The sequence below is a fragment of the Lissotriton vulgaris genome, chromosome 7, assembly GCF_964263255.1.
Source record: "Lissotriton vulgaris chromosome 7, aLisVul1.2, whole genome shotgun sequence".
NCBI classification, from domain to species: Eukaryota; Metazoa; Chordata; class Amphibia; order Caudata; family Salamandridae; genus Lissotriton; species Lissotriton vulgaris.
The window spans coordinates 1,022,470,705-1,022,486,019 of record NC_141695.1 but is presented as its reverse complement, the minus strand read 5'-3'; the positions used below and the strand labels follow the sequence as shown (position 1 = coordinate 1,022,486,019).

The 15,315-nt window shown below is 43.7% G+C and overlaps 1 protein-coding gene across 1 annotated transcript in view; it reads left to right on the top strand.

Moving 5' to 3' along the window:
- The window catches only part of HSPA9 (heat shock protein family A (Hsp70) member 9), a 373,785-nt gene that overhangs the window by 33,977 nt on the left and 324,493 nt on the right, over window positions 1-15,315 (top strand). The gene's annotated exons all lie outside the window — the stretch shown is intronic.

The window sequence follows — 15,315 nt, the reverse complement described above, 5'->3', positions numbered from 1 at the left end:
GAGACATTGGTGCCCCCCTGAGAATGCTATCAAGCGGTCACCCAAAATCGTGTAGGCAAAAAAGGAGGTGGTCTAGCTGTTGTGCTCAAGCAAACATGACATATCACTAAAGATGACCACTCCATAAAGAATTGTGAGGCTTTTCTCACCAGATGCAATCCTACACCGTCTTCCTCTTGAAACTTCCTGCTTCTTTACAGACCTTCACCTAGCAAGGCGACATTCACACTTCTCGAAACCATTTCAAACCGGATAACAATGCACTCCAACTTATGCATTCAGGTTGACCTCAACATTTGGTTTGACAAACTCAAATCCATCCAAAAACAATAATCACTGGCCTAGGCGCACTGAACCTGCATCAGATTATCCACACACATCGCTAGACATATCCTCTGTCATTTTTGCATATTCCGAACTAGTTACCTTTCAAACTATAACTCCAGTCACATGGTCAGACCACCATTTGCTTGCTTTCCAACATACAACAACAATAAGCGACTCATCTAAAACCACCTTACATTCATCCACCTATTGACCATGGAACAAACTCAATTTGGAAGACTTAGAAACACAACTAACATCCAATACTGATCTGGAAACAATACATTCTACTAAAAAACTATTGGTGGCTACAGGAAGCTTGTGATATCCTGATATCACTCAAAACCACACTTCAGAACAAAAGAAAACAAGCACCTTGGAGAAATACAGAGATTCAAGACATGAAACTTCAGATTAGAAAGCTGCAACCTGCCTGGCTCAAAATAAAAAAACAAACCAGACAAACTTCACCTACAGAAAATTATCAGATTATACAAGTCAGCTATCAAAAAAGAAAAGGTACTATTCAGACAGAATTCAAAAGGCTAAATGTGTAAATAAACAATTCTATAGAATACTCAATGAATTTTGTAAACCAAATTGCCTAGAAGGAACGCATCCCATTCATCAAGGTTTCACAGACAAACTGCCAAATAATTACACGGACAAAGCAGACATGTTGGACTCGTACTTAAAACCGAGACAAAGTACCAACACTAACCTTTTTACAAAATAACAATTTAAGAACACTTAAACTCAGCCTCTCCGTTCCTTCCAACTCATTTCACACAATGAATTTATGGACCTCGTCAAAGCAAGCAGCCCTTCTGACCTGTCTCCACGTCAAACTTTCAAGACCATTCTTCTAACAACCTCTGCTGCCACTTCAGTAAGAAGAATCAGCAACGATTCCTTAACTACCGGAATAGTTCCAGAAAAACTCAAAATGTCATACATACTCCCTTTACTGAAGGAAACCAACTTGAACCCACTGAACACTGCCAACCACAGACCCATTACAAATGGACCTTTCCTGGGCAAACTGATAGAAAGAGCAGCGTTCGCCCAGATGTCACAATTCATTGCAGACAATGCCATACTTTAAGACTGCCAAACATGATTCCGTCCGGGAAGAGGCACAGAATCTGCTCTCCTTGCCATCTGGGATGACCTGAAGAACACAGTTGACCGCAACGGGGTTGCTGCGCTACTCCTCTTGGACCTCTCAGCTGCCTTTGACATGGTTGACCATGACACTCTGATACAAAGACTCTACGAAGCCGGCATAGAGGGGTCTGCTTTAGACTGGATCACGTCCTACCTTCGAAACCGAACTAATGTCATCCATACCCCATCTTTCTCGTCCAAACCGTACTCCACAAAAGATAGGGTCCCTCGAGGCTCCATCTCGCCCATGCGTTTTAACATCTAGATGAAGTCCTTATTGGTACTGATCAATTAACTTCACCTCACGTGCTAGAACTATGCAGATGACACACAAATACTCTTTTTCAACTGGAATGCCCTAAAGACCTCGCCAATCTTCAGTTGTCTCAGAGCAGTGGATCAAAGAATGACTTGAAGCCATTTCAAATTGAATGTTTCTAAAACTGAAATACTCGCGTGTGGCGATTGGAAACATTATGACCCGCACACCACCTGGCTTGATGAACTGGGATCACCGCCTAAAGTATCGAAGGAAGTAAGAAACCTCGGAATGACCATGGACTCCACGCTATCGATGAATGACCTAATGGACAAACTAGCAAGATCAATCTTTTGTACTATAAAAACTCTGCAGCAAATCTTCCCCCATTTGGGGTTTCCACACAAGGTCCAAACGACCATTTAACTTGTTCTGTCCAAACTCGATTACGCCAATAGCCTCTACCATGGATCACCTTTTAAAGACTATGAAAACACTACAGCGGAATCGGAACACTGGTGCCAGAATACTCTTGCATATCAAACCGTGAGAACACATCTCCCCTTCCTTGAAAGCCCTGCATTGGTTACCGGTGTGCACTACCCTATTTCTTACCCTATACCTCTATCAATATATCCTGTAATCCCCTCTCTCATTAATCTCAAACCCCATACCACCACTTTGATCCCCAAAATAGCTCTTTCTAGATTCTCCCCTACTAGGTGCTACTTGTCGAAAAAGTGCTTCAACACCCCATCAGGGGTAACCAGCACCATATAAATGCAAACTCTTTTCCCTCTTCTATCCCTCCGCTATCCTTCTCAATCCAAATAACTGACTAACTTATCCACCACATAAATTACTTGCATATTTCACTATACTAATTCAATACGAATCCTTTATGGGTTCCAGAGTAGCGTGCTACTCGCTGAAAAAAACGCTTTGTTAGGGGTAGTATTCGCTGAATAAATGCAATTGCAATTTAATTACCAATGGCCACATATGGGGCAGCAATCTGGGGGATAAAAGACTTGATAGCACTCCAAGTTTTAGAAGATACATTTATCAAAAAGATTGCTGTCAGTCCCACGATCATGTAATAACCTGGTTGCACACACTGAAGTCAGTAGGCCACATATTACCGAAGCTATTAAATTAGCCCTGCTCTCTCTCTTTGGTTATAAGTCTGGAAAAGGGTCACTGTGGGTTTGAACCAGAAAATCTGGAAAGATATCTTGAACATGGCTCATGTCCATAGAATCCCATGGCTTTCATATTTCAGGCAAACCTTAACTTCATTGGGTCTTGCTTTCCTATATGACACTCCTACCCTTTGTGAACACTTTCCAAAATCTAGATTGAAGGCCATTTACTTAACGAAAGTAATTTGTGATAGGTGGGATAGCTAAAGAGAGAAACAATCTGTAAAGTTTTTTGAAGCATACTGCAGAGGCTCAATTATTCTCATTAGTATTTAGGGTTTGTAGGAAACGACTAGCATTGTTTTATCCTGACCAGATTTTCAATTGAATTTTATTCCGTTTAATGTTTTATTCAGTTAATGTTGGGCCATTCATATAATTTATTTTCTACGTCACTTATCGCCCTGCCCGTGTAATAAGGCGACCCAATCAACTTCACTTACTATTCTTCTGCCCATTGTATAAAGCAGAAAGGAAGATTAATATTATCCCACTTTAAAATAAATTTTCCTTGCTTAATCCAGTCTTAGGCCTTTCCTTATTTTATCAATTAGGAACCCCACTGGTTTGCTATGCACTTGCTTCCTTGAAAACTCTCAAGGTTTTTAGTAGTTTTCAGTTTCAAATGCTTTATTCGGTATGTGTATGTGTGTGTGTGTATATATATGTATATATATATGTATGTATATATATGTATATATATATATATATATATATATATATATATATATATATATATATATATATATATATATATATATATATATATATATATATATACCAACAATGTTAACATTCAAATCTTAAACCAACTAATGACTAAGTCCAAACAAATTTTGCTCCTTCTTAAGCCAAAAGTACACATAGTAAAGTGTGGTTTACCTTTAAAATGCATGTGCAAAATGCGCAAATAAAGTGACATATGCTAACAATCAATGAGGATAGAACATAATACATTGTGTCATTTTAAACATATGTGAAAAATTCGCATTCAAAAGTTCGATCTTCGTCTTTCGGTGCATGTGCAAAACTAGCAATAATAAAGTGCGTATAGATTTAGGACACAGATTTAAATATTTTAAATTCACAATGTCACTGGTGTACCGAACACATAATAAATTTGGAACACAGATTTAAAATTCACAATGTCAATGTACCAAACACATAATAATATTCATGCAATCATCGATTTCGGTGCAGATATGCATTTTAAAATATGTAGCTACATAAAAGCATATGTCTGGTCTCTGCAGGTTAAACATTATCTGCATAGCTGTCTTAGTACGTCGTAGCTCATATTTTAAAAAGATGGGCTTTAAATAAATTTTAATGAAATATAAAATTTGCAATAAAATGACAGCTACTCTGCTTAGAAGTGCCATCACAAGGGCATGGGGGGAGGTGCTGTACTGGTTAACCAAAGGGAATGTCACTAAGTGGTGCACAGTGCCCAAGCGTAAGCGAGTTAATACAAAACGATGTGAGCTTTTTGTAACGGTTGTTGGGTACGATTGAAAGCCTTCGCTTAAGCTATACTCCTGATAAAGAGTAAACGTACTTTGTTTCGCGCATTCAATGGTTCTGATGTTTGTTTTGTGTTTTAAAAAGGATTCTACAAGTTCTTTTTTAGATATACAAGCCCCCATCTCAGGTTCATGAAAAGCATCGATCATAGAGTATATTGTACCAATATTGGATGTGGCTAAGTCATGGTATTCGTGTACAATAATCGAGCTTTAGACAGTCATTTATCACGTCCTGGGTAAATTTGGTTTCGATTTTTGACCAGACTGATCGCCATAAAGCCAATGGGCGCAGAGCTGTTAAATCCTTGACATGATTTAGGCCCACCTCCCTTTGGATTATCTCAGTGGAGGCTGAAGCCGGGGCACAGAGCAAGCGTTTCAGAAATGAGTTCAGTCTGAATGAGGTTGCCACTTTGAGTATGGTAGCCCCATACACCCGCCCCATATTGGGCTGATGACCGGCACCTTGAATTATAGATCAACACCATCTCCTTTATTCTGCGGCCCCCTAATTTAACAGGAAATCTAAAAACACTGCTAGTGTTCCTAACCATTTTAAAACTTACGCTTTCCTGTTCGTTGGCCCACCTTCCATCTCCAGAAAATGTAATGCCAAGGTAGCAGAACTTTTTAACAGTTTCTAATTTCTCCCTATCTAAATAAAAAGTCCTGTTTTTTCTGGTCTTCTTCCCACATGACATTACAAATGTTTTACCTTTTTATTAATTATCAATTTCCTACTAGTTATAAAGGTCTGGAATTTATTAATAAGATATTGCAGTCCATTTTGGGTACGAGACAGGAGGACCGCGTCATCCGCGTACAGCAGTATTGGGATGGGGTTACCATTAATTGGGGCATCCGCGGGGGTTAATCTAAGGGTTTGGTCAATTTGATTTATAAATAGAGAAAATAAAAGAGGTGCCAAAACGCATCCTTGCCGAATGCCTCTATTAATCTTAAAAAAAGGGGTACATTCACCAGCAGTACCAAATCAAACTTTACTATATAAGTTTTCGTAAAGTCTTGCCAGAATATGAATGATCTTTGTTGGTGCTCCCATTTCTAATAAAACTGGCCATAAAAGAGAATGTTCAACCAAATCAAATGCAGAACTTAAATCGGCGAAACATAAAAATAAGTTACCATCCTTAGCTTTTGTATATTTGCTAATAATAAGCTTGAGGTTTACACACTGCTCCATCGTTCCCATCCCCCTTCTGAACCCGTACTGCACTGGTGATAAAATAGTGTTTTTCCTCAGCCCAGACTTATCTCTCTAAGAGGACTCTACTTAGAACCTTAATTGACGAGTCCAGGAGGGAGATGGGACGACCATTGCATGCCTCCGACCTCGAGCCCTTCTTAAAAAAGGGGAACGATGATTGACTGACCCCATGTCGGTGGTAACCTATCTTCAATAGCAGCATTAAATAAAGTGTCAATATGGGTGCCCATAAATCCATCTCATGCCTATAGAGGTCCATTGGTACCCCGTCGGGGCCCGGGGCTTTACCGCCCTTGCTCTTTCTTAGTCCCTCATATACCTCAGCATACCTATAGCTGCTTTTTCTGCCATTTTGATTTATTTTCCAGAATTGTGTCTAAAATCAGCCCATCTGAGTTAAAAAATCCTAGAAAAATGAGCTATCCAGGCACTACAGCTTACATGGGAGGTAATTTCAGGGCTATTTTCATTTTTAAAAAAAAAGACAATTAATGGTGTCCCAGAATAACTTATGGTTTTTGGTAGGTGCCGCCATATCCAAATTAGACCAAACCTCGTCTTGTAATTCCTTTTTCCGCTTTATCAACGAGATCTTATAGTTATGGCGCTCCTTTGATTTTTTTCTGTATCTCTGGGCTTGACATCTTGGGCCAGTTGTAGTTTAGTTAATGCCAAGGCACAATTTTTGTCGAACAAAACCACCTGGGTTTTCCTCAACTTTCGACTCCTAGCAGTCAGTAAGTCCTCAATTACCATGTTTATTTTTAAAAAGTTGGTAAGCAGATTACCGGGGGTCACCTCGGTACCTAGACAGTAGTTTATTTCTGCAGTACATTTGGAGTGAACATCCTCCAAAAGTTGGTCTTGGTTAATATTGACCCATTTCATTCTCATGCCGTTCGGTCTTTCGGCTATAATCCCTTGAATAGGTCTCCCATGAGTATAGGTTTTACGCCCCCAACCATACAATGTGAGTGAAATGCTGTTATGATCACTTACAGTCTGCTCAACTACCCATAGTTCAGAATAAGCTGAACCACAGGACACAAGAATATGGTCAATATTAGAAGGGGCATCCCTTCCCTTGAAAGATGGACACTCTCTGTTGTCACTATTTTTTGTGCAGTCCAGCAACTCCAAGCCCAATTTGGCAACTAAGTTGTTCAAGGCATTTCCATAGTTAGTATGAGGGAAATAATTATGTGGGGTGCTGTCTCTCTACTATCCTGCTCACCTAGGTGACCACACATCCCCTTTTGTGCATGTTTACAGGCTTGTATGCTAAAATCTCCTGCCCCGACGATGACCGGTAAGTCTCTAGATTGGGCTAGGATTCCCTCTATTGCCCTCCCTATGTCTTGTATTATCGGTCCCCGGTTAACTCCTAAAATATTATTATAAAAATGTATTATAACCAGGTCCCTACCTTTATCATGTACCAAACGTAATATCTGGGCATACGGGGCAACCTCAGAACCACTCCCAAATTTAAACTCAGTTAGCATAGTTGACACCAAAGATAAAAGCCCACCTTTTGCCCTACCCGCTGCAGGGGTTGCTGCATCTACATTATAAGATATATACCCCTCAACATGGATTTGTTCTCTATGCCATGTCTCCTGGAGACAAATTATATCGTACCCTTGTGTAATAAGGGTCTTCCAGAATGGGGTAATTAATTTTCCAGCAATACCCGCTACATTCCATGTGGTGATCTTAAGACCTTCATCAGTTATGTCATGCGAAATAATATGAGGTTGGGCCATTACTAAGCTGTCAATTAAGCTGGCATCTATAATAGAGGTAGTATCACGTTGGACTGTTGTTAGTTATGTACATGCCATCTCTCGCTAACCCCTCTTTATTGTCCCCACCTGCCCTCTTTGAGCCGACCACCTCCGGGTCAATTTCAAATCCCAGAGAGGCCTTTCCCCTGCTGTCGGCTATTACATTGTCTGCATGCAGTAGTTCAGGTTGGTCCCGAAGTCAATCAATCTAATTTATTGAATCAAATACCTGAAATCTGTTGTAAGTGGGCATTGAAAAACTGTCCCAAGGCTTAGGTAAAGGGGTAAAGTTGTGAGCTGTATTATAATGGTTTGCTCAGAAGCGATTGATCATACGCACATTGTGTTGATTGCCTGACTGGCCCCTATAAAAATAATCTAACGGGAGTAAAGTTGTTACATATTCACAGTTAGAAGGCAGAGGTGCATTTAGGATTGTGTCCCTAGCCCAATCTGGGGTCCTGAAATAGTCACCATCAATTTCCTTTTTACTGGGGCCCAACCAACCTACTCTCTGAGTCATAATTATCTGACTTGCCCCGTGCAGGGGAAAGCCACAATTCCTTGAAAGCCAATGTAATGTTTTGTTTTTGAGTGTTTCTTGATTTTTGGGTTGGGTAGGCTTTAACTTTGGTACATTAGCAAGAATAGCTACGTAAGCACTACTTTCAGGGGGTAAATTTATCACCGCAGGAATTACATTATTTATTGTTTGCACAGGAACCGGCCTGCTCATGTTAGTAAGTTATAAGTTACCTTTCTTTATTTGTCCTGTAGAACCTATATGCCCTGTGATCATTGTAGGGTCATTAAATGCTACTTTTCCCGGGTCAGTTGCTGTGCTAGTTGGTGCAGGGCGACTAATTTCTCTCGGTCCACTACTAGCTGGTTTATTTATAGATTTTTCCATGGGGACATTTTCTTGAGCTGACTTAACTTGTGTGTTCATGTTTTTCAGCATATCTGAGTTGGCTATGCCCAACTTTTCTAGCTTCCCTACTTTGTGTACTAGGACCTTTAGTCTTTCCACTATCGGCAGAGTGGGTGACTTCACTAATTGCTCAATTTGAGTCATAAGGTCCGCTACAATTAGGGATGATATTTCTTGTTGGGCAGTACACCTATCTTCATTAAGCTGTGGATCAGTACTATGATATGGCTTACTCTTATCACCTTTTTGTTTCGAAGAAAAGGGTAATATTTTCTTCTGTTTACCCCTTGGTTTCCCCCTAAGTTTATTTTCAGTCAGCAATTTCCTGCTAGTTGCTGGTTTACCTTTAAAACCTTTGCCACCTGGGCTTTGTGGGGGAATCATGTTATCCATATTGTCTGCTAAGTTATTATTATTATTATTACTACTACATTCGTCCAACCCCTCCATAGAGTCAGACACATTAATTAAAAGAGGAGATTCCTCATTTGAGCGCATATTAGGGGTTAGTGACAACCTACTTTCCTGACTTGCGGAGCATGCAGAAGGTGTTGAAGCAGAAGGAGGACACAACGTTGACTTGCTGGGTCATAGAGAGCGTTGAGTCCAGGATGAACCCCAGGTTGCGTGCGTGGTTGGTGGGTGTCAGGGCAGCTTCCAGCGCCGTCTGCCACCAGGAGTCGTCCCATACACAGGGGTTGGAGCCAAGGAGGAGGACCTCCATTTTGTCAGAGTTCAGTTTCAGACTGCTGGTCTTCATCCACTCTGCGACGGCCTTCATTCCCTTGTGCAGGTTGGATTTGGTGGTGGCTGGGTTCTTGGTAAGGGAGAGGATCAGCTGGGTGTCGTCAGTGTATGAGATGATGTTGAGGTGGTGCGCTCGGACGATGTCAGCGAGCGGTGTCATGTAGATGTTGAAAAGGGTCGGGTTGAGTAATGATTCTTGGGGTACGCCGCAGGTGATCGTGGTGGCTTCGGATCAGAAAGGGGGAGGCGAATTCTCTGGGTTCTGCCGGTGAGGAAGGAGGTGATCCAGTTCAGGGTTTTGTCACGGATCCCTGCATCGTGGAGGCGTGTGCGCAGGGTGTTGTGGCAGACGGTGTTGAGAGTGGCTGAGAGGTCTAGGAGGATGAGGGCCACTGCTTCGCCGTTGTCCATAAGCTAGCTCGCTGACTGGTTAAGGTAGAGATCTGCCTTGGATATACCTCCGATTATGTAGGGATAAAGGAGTATTCCCAAATATGATGCTACAACAGTCCACTCCTCTTTCCCCATGGTAGAATCCACAGGGACTGTCTACTTCTCTGCAAATTTGCTAGAATAGCCTCTCAACTGTCAGCCAGGTGGAATTTGCGGGGGCCCAGCAAGTCTTCCCTACGTAAGGCGACGCTCTTCGCTTTTGCCCAGTTTAGCAAAGAGCGGTGCCACCATACTGCATGTAAAGCTGCCGGTTATATCCACCGTTTGATAACTAGACATTTAGTGGTTGCTAGGCCCAAGTCCAAGAATCTGTCAGGGACCCTATATTTCCTGCCCCGATTGAATAGATGTAAGAGGGAGACCCCCCCCCCCCCACTGGAAAGGGATGTCGCTAGCAGTGCAGCGAGCAAGGGTGGCAGCCGCCTCAATCCAGTATCCATTGAGAGCGGGGCAGTGCCACAGCATGTGTAGGACGTCTGCGTCAGTTAAGTGACATGTAGGGCAAGTAGAGTCCGTGGGGTGAAAGTACTCATTAATTTTGGCTGGGGTAAGGTATGCTTGGTGTAAGATACAAAACCGAATTTGGCGAAAGCACTGGTTGCGAGGTATTTGAGTGGTGCTTTCCAGGGTAGCTGTCCATTCTGTATCGGAGAAAGGACGTCCCAAGTCTTTCTCCCAATATAGTCTTAAGGGGTCTTGGGAGACTGCAGCATGCTGACAGCGAGATGGTGTGAACCACCGGAGCAGGTGGCCCCTTTCACCCATTTTGTGTAAGTATTGCCTCGTGTGGGCACGGGAAGCTCTATGGGCTGGTTACCCCATCTGGCCGAGAGCGTTGCAGTGAGAGCGCGGTGCAGTTAGAAATAACTCGGAAGGAGACCGTCCTCCGAGACAAGCTTGGTGTATGGGATAAGGAAGAGATCCCCAGTGTCACAAATGCCAGATGTGTCTCAATTATGTAGCTCCGCTGCTGTGGTGATCAATTGGTCCCTCGGTGTCCCCAAGAGGAATAGAGGGGCGTATTTTTTTGTTGAACGGGTGATACGGGTGATAAATAGGCTTCTAAAGTAGCATTTATAGGCCACAGAGAGTAACTGGGAGTCTTTGCCCCTGGGCTTCACACATGGATGGAACAGATGTAAGAGGGTGAGATGTGATCTAGGTGGGCTTAGAGTAGCCATGCCTGAGATGATGGGATGCCAGTCACCTGGCAATCCATTGCAATTGAGTGGCCAAATAATTATGTTCAAAGTTGGGAACGGTGAGGCCACCCTGCCCGCCGGGTCAGCTAAAGCTTTTTAATGGAAAAACTGTGACTGGATGTATCCCATATGAAATATCTAATTGTTTTTTCAAATTTGTTGCAGAAGGTGGGAGGAATGTAGAGAAGTAGGTTTGTAAAGCCATAGAGAAGCATAGGAAATATCACCATTTTAGTGAGTGCGACTGCCAGAAATGGACAGTTGGGGGAGTCTCTCAAAAGGTCATTTGGGAGTGGATAGCGGTTGTGGCTCTATTGATGATGCCATCAAAAAGGTAGGTTTTGTTACAGTAAATGCGGTTACCAAAATAGCGGAAGGTGTCAACACACCATTCCACTGGGGCTCTACTCTGAGTAACCCGGGTCTGTGGTGGTCACGTAGGAAGGGAAAAGGGAGGACTTCAATGAGTTGACATGCAGTCGGGATACATTGGCAAACGATGACTGCGCCAGAGCCAGCATGGGGCGATGGAGTGGAGATCTCTCACATGTAGCAGAATGTTGTCTGCATAGAGAGAGATTGTATGCATGTCATCCCCAAGGGAAATTCCCATATCAACTCTGGTATGGACATATTCAGCGAGCGGTTCCACTGCTAAGGAGAAAAGAAGGGGGGATAAAGAGCCATCCTGCCTGGTCCAGCAACCCACTGCTTTGGGTTCAGACATGTAAGGGCCTGTTTTTACACAAATAGTTGGTGTTTGTAAAGTAGCCTGACCACACCAATAAAGAAGGGCCCAATGAAAAATCTGGGTAAAGCTGCAAAAAGATAATTCCACTCTTGAGAGTAGAGGTCTGAAATTAAGCAACACAGTGAGGCCATTGCAGCAGAGCATATAACTCCACTTTGAAATAGCGTTGAAGATTGATGTTATGGGTAGGGACAAATCTATTCTGGTCTGGATGGACTAGGGTGGGAGTGCAGGGCGTGAGTCGATTAGCTAGAATCTTTGTCAGAAATGTATAATCTGTTTAAAGTCAGTAAGGGCCTGTAGGATGCTGTGGGATCCTTGCCTGGTTTCAATAAGGAGACTACATTGGCCGTACATATGGAGAGCAGCAGCAAGGAATTATCTATCACAGAGCTATAAAGGACGTGCCGGTTCGGTATAAATGTGTATCCGCATATCGCTTAAACTCTGCAGGGATCACGTCCGGTCCTGGTGCCTTTCCCGACGCCAATGATAGTACCTCCCGCTTCTCATCAACTGATATGATAGAGGAGTCCAACGCCAGTTGCTTGTAGAGGGATAACCTGGGCAATTCTGCTGAGTCCAAAAAGGCTGATATCTGCTGGGAGTTCCCATGCGTATTGGATGTACAGAGAGTAGAATAATGGCCAGTCATGGCTGCATGGATGTCGAGTTGCGTGCATCCCAAATTCTCGTATGGTATGAATTGGACGTTGAGTATGATCCTGTCGTATTAGATTAGCAAGTAGTTTACCTGCCCTGTCCAATGTGGTGTGTGTGAGTGCTTAATGAGCTAAGAAACTGTGATAGTGTAACCTGTCCAAGAGCTCAACCCGGTCTGCCTGCATTGCATCTGATCGTGATTTAGTCTGAGAGCCGGTGACTGAAATGGATTAGTAACAGAATTTTCGTTCAAGAGCACCCAGGGAAGCATCAAGCTGTTTGCGAATGTTCCATGTTAGGCATAAGCAATGTCTGGCGTTTTGTTCAAAATAGTCTAGCAGTGCCGTTCCCAAGAATCTGCGAAAGGCTTGATCTTCAAGCGCAGCCGGTTGCATCCACCAGGTAGGGCTCTGAGGACGCTCCTATCCCGGCTAATCATCATTAGCTGGGGTTTATGACCGGATTTTGTGTGACCAGGATATTCAGTATAGACGATTAAGGGAAGCAGTGCTGATGAGGCCAGTATGCGATGCAGCCGCACATGCAGGTTGTGGACGAGTGAGTAGAAGTATATACAGGTGCCTGGATTACATGCACGCCAGACTTCAGACCGGGACCAGTGCCGGAGCCAATTGTGCAGAGCTTGTGTATTCGATGATGCTGCAGTGGGCGTAAGGGGTTGGAAAGAACGGTCCAGTGAGACATCAGAACTGAATTGAAGTCTCGACCCAGGAGACATGGGATGTCACTCCAGCGAGATGATACGAAAGATACGCCGCAAAGGAAGGTGCTCTCCTCAATATCGGGGCGTAAATTGAACCAAGTAGGAGAGGCTGCCCATTAAGTTGCCCACTATGGAATACATAGCGACCCTATGTGTCAACCTCCTCCTCCTCCTCCTCATCCATCCCTGCCTTCGCCCAGATCAATGCGCCCCTTGCCAGGGAAACGTTAGTGCTGTACACCTGTCCCCGCCAGCGGTGTTGCAACCGAGCAGTTTCAAGGATGGTCAAATGTGTTTTCTAGAGTAGGGCAACGCCAGTGGTTCTATGCTGTAGATAAGTGTATATGGAATATCTACACGAGGGGATGTGAATACCTCTTATGTTCCAGGTGATATTAACGCAGGCCATGGGGGAGGGTTGTAGTGGTGGGATTTAGTCAGCAGAGCAGTCATTGAATGTAAGAGCTCATGGTGTGGCAGCGAGTCTCTAGGAATAACATAAACTATTCAGGGAAAACCAAAAATTCAAGTCTAAGTTGTGAAACTGCATGAGAGCGAACTCCTAAAAGGAGTTGACCCAAAGAGATGTGCGGAACCACGGCAACTAATGCTCAATCAGACTTTGAATCTGGAAAAGGCAGGTGAGTGCTAAGCTAAGTCGTGTAGCCTATCCCCTGAGTAAATGACACTGAGAGAAGGAAAGGAGAGTGTTATCGTGTGTGCATGTTGTAGTGTGGACACATGTATTCTATCATCAGATCGCTAGTAGGTAATCTACTAGCTTATTACTTAATGGGGTGCATGCCGGTTAAGTTAGTGATACAAAGCTTACTCGGACGGTCAGATGATCATATCAGAGGTCTGGCGATTGACAACGGGGAAGCGAGTCTGAGTCTGCAGATCATGCCGGTAAGTAGTCCACGTTCCCTCCGGACTTGGACGGGGAAACCGAGGAAGCTGATGGCAATCATGTGCTATGAAGAGCAGCCGCCACGTGTAGTGCCTCCTGACGTTCTGTCAATCTGTTCCGGGGCAATAATCGGTAGAGTATGTCGGCGTGTTCCTCTACCCCTTCCGCGCCTGCCCAGTCTGGAAGTTGAGCAATCCTCATGCGGTCTAGATAACATGGCCAAGCCAGTCTTCTCCAGCCAGTCCCAAGCGTAGGATAGCGAGTCACAAAAGCGGGAGGTTCCGTTCCTAACCACCCGCAGACGAGCCTGGAGCAGCAAGAAATAGAGCAGATTAAGTACCTGCAGCTGGTGCTTCACAACACCAAAAGAGGCTCGCCACTTCTGTACCGGGGCAGTGTAGTCCGTGAAGAACAGGACTGTAACGTTCTCTGTGGGCCCTGGATGCCTCCTGATTTCCCTCAGTATTGTGCCTCTGTCTCTGAAGTTCAATAACATGAATAGAAATGGCCCTGGACTAGCTCCAGGAGGAGGTCTGAGAGTAGGAACTCTGTGCGCTCGTTCCACCACAAATTGGGGGGAAGAGCACCCGGTGAAAGCAGCTCTTTCAACCAGTTCTCCACATACCCAACCAGGTCCTGCCCCTCTGCACCTTTGGGGAGGCTAATCACTCACATATTGTTACGCCGTGAACAGCCTTCTCCGTTGTCCAGTTTATCTTCAAGGTACACATGGTCGAGCAAATTCTGCAGGTTAGAAGTGTGATTGCGAGTTTTGGGTTGTAGGTCTGAAAGCATGAGTTCAGTTTTGAGCACGCTATCAGTTTGTTTCTGATTTTTTTTTTTTAAATGTATTTTATTGTGATTTTATACACATCATACACAAACATCAATGCGTCAATCAACACTATTACATATCAAATATTACCAGAATTCTCAGTTCCACTAATTAGTATATGGTGCGATACAATAACATTACAGTGCCATCAGTCAAACGGTCTAGTGCACGCTTGTTTATGAAGTCTCGTTTCGTTCACAACAAGACTTGAAAACCCCCCTCCCCCATCACCGATACGCCTCAATCCATACATTACTATTCACCATGTGTGTAGGAGATAATTCTTTTTTAGTTTTCTCGATGCACCCTGTGAGAAGTTGGCCTGATATGTAGTGCTCACTATTCTAGTGATCACTGTGTATCATTGCAAACAACCCTTATTGATGATTGGTTGTAAGTCAACCTTATAGACCAGCTATCCTAGTAGCATGGACAAGAGCAGTCTTTAGGCTAAACTCTAGAGCATGGGTACTCACAAACTTTCTCTCGGGGGCCAAATTTACAGTGTGGTTTATGTCCGAGGGCCGCACCGGTGGAGGCGGGGTCAGTGGGGGAAGCAGCAGGGCTAGAGCAACAACAAAAAAAATGTGACCATGAGGCTGATCA